Genomic DNA, 2,545 nt, shown 5'->3' on the forward strand with positions numbered 1-2,545 from the left:
TTCTGACTGACTTTGACCTTAATCTTGACTCTTAAGGAGTGACTATCAAGAAGGTTTAGCCGTCGCTCGTTATTCGTTAAAAAGTTATTAACGAAAAAAGTACAAAAAAAATACCAATGGGGGGTTGGGGGGGCGAAGCCCCCCCACGTGGGTAGTATGGGCGCAGGCGGGGAGGGGGGTGCAGGGGGGAGGGGCGGAGCCCTTCCCCCGCCTATTACATAGATAATATCTATTGTAAAACAAAAAATACGTGCTTTAATGCTTCTTTTTTAGTAAGGCGAAGATTTAATACATATTCAATTTAATATACATTCTACCTTGCGTAGGGGTCTGTCTAATCTTTTCGATATCTATTGTTTTTAGTATATTGTAGACTCATCCATTTAGTAAGGCGAAGATTTGATAGATATATAATATAGGTATATATATTTAATTATTTTGCGAACCAAGATCCATAGTTGTGCTGTTTCACATAGATTTCTAACTTGATAGTATATATAAGATCAAGGCCATTGAAAATGATCCCTTGATCGAAATATTTATCTGTCATATATTTTTATCATTTTAGTTTAAAAAATGGCTTTTCCAAAGGAGTCGCTGAAAATTCTTTTAAGGGCTTTCATTTTAACCCAAATTAAAGCTTTTCACGAAGTTTCATTGAAATCGGAGGTGGGTCGTTTTCGGAAGTTTATCCCTCTCGAGATAAGCTACAAGAATATGTAATAAAAAATAAAGAGTTTTATTTAAAAAAAAAGCTACAATTTTTAACGTTTTTGCTATTGCTCCGAAGGGAGGAATCGTCTTTATTTTATGTTTTTTTTTTGTAGAAACCAAAAATTATTATTATAATAACGTTAGACTTAAAAAAAAGTGGATACATTAAAATAAAGTAATAAACTTCTTATTTGCATTGTTAAAATCATTGTTAGTTTTACTTCAATAATTTAAAAATTTATTTAGAATTAAATCAAACGTGAATAAAATTATATTGCAAAATATTAGATTATATTTTTTACTATAACATTTGTTGTATTAACATATTATTTTGTATATATTAATAGAAAATTAATTTTATAAGAAATATGAAAACTTGAAACTACGATAATACATTAATTATTGTAGTGTAATAAATCTTTACGGATTATTTTTAATTCGATTTATATCAAATATAATATATTGATAATTGGAAGTTGAAAATTCTTATTTAAAAAATTATTAAATAACAAGATACCTTCCTTATTTTTGTCTTATTTAAAAATAATTAAATAACAAGATGCCCTTCTTATTTTCATTTAAACTTGGAACCGAATAATTAAATTACATCTACTATTTATATATTGTGACGGAACGTCCCTTTTTGGACCGTCCGTCACAAGGGATCTATGGACCCGACCGCGGGCGATAGTTTTGTGTCCTGCGTCCTTCCGATTTTCGGAGGCGGACGCGTGGCGCGGGCCGCGGGACTACATTTGCGTGGCTCCCGCGCCCGAATACCGAATACCGTTCCTGATTACTTTTTAGTTTCCGTAGCGATCTCGATTATCTAGCATAGCGTATCGGCGGCTCCCGGAGAATTTGTAAAATTTCACCCGTCTCACCGACGTCGCAGCAGCCATGAGAAGAGGACCACGAGGGCGGAGAAGGCACCACAAGGAAACAACATGTACAGGTCGTATTTGAGTCCGCGTTCCTTTACATAATTTGAGAGCAATTAAGCTGCCGAGCTTCCTTCCACATTCCGGTGCGAGTCAGCTAAGGCGAGGACAAAGGGGATGGCCACTCTACGCCCCCAGATCGGGCGAGAGACCCCGTAGTCGGCAACGCGACAGGGCGCCCCGAGGATAAGACCTGCCGCCAGGAACAGCTCAAGAGAATTTGTTCCTGAGGACAAGCCGCCTGAGCGTGCCAACACGGGAGCGCACCTGGTGGTACCGCCGACGAAAAGGACACCGCCGCTAATTTAAATGTCGCGCGCGGGGACACAGGACCCGCGGTGCTACGCACCTCACGCGATTCGCGGAGGTTGCGAGCTCGCACGCCCGCCAATTAGGGGCGCGGAAGGATATACCACGTGGGCCCACCGGCCCAGCGAGATCACGGAAGCAGCGGCACTCGGCACTTGTGCTGTGGTGGTTACGTTGGAAGGACGCAGGACGGAGTACGAGAGTGAAAATTGCTATTGAAAGTTAGCTGTGACCGAAGGAGCTGCCGTTCCCGTGTCGAGGAGTGTCCGGTGAGACGAACGCACCTATGTAAAGCCGCCGATTTTTCCTTGTGTCAGACGGGCCGCGAGGAACACGCGTTCATACCTATCGTTCTCGTTTTGTGACTCGGCTATAGCCGATAAAGATTCCGTATATCCCGACGCCCCGTCTGACTTCGCGTATCGAGATATTTTCTTACAGGACCGTCGTGCTACGCGCCCGCCGAGCGCCACAGCCAAGCCAGTTTATGTAATTGTGTCGTTTCCGTCCTTGTGCGTGTGTGATAATTCGCGTTTCCGAGAAGGCCTTGCGCCACTGTCACGGGATTTTAGAGAGTTTCA

Source organism: Wasmannia auropunctata, unplaced genomic scaffold, assembly GCF_000956235.1.
Source record: "Wasmannia auropunctata unplaced genomic scaffold, wasmannia.A_1.0 LD336074.1, whole genome shotgun sequence".
Lineage (NCBI taxonomy): Eukaryota > Metazoa > Arthropoda > Insecta > Hymenoptera > Formicidae > Wasmannia > Wasmannia auropunctata.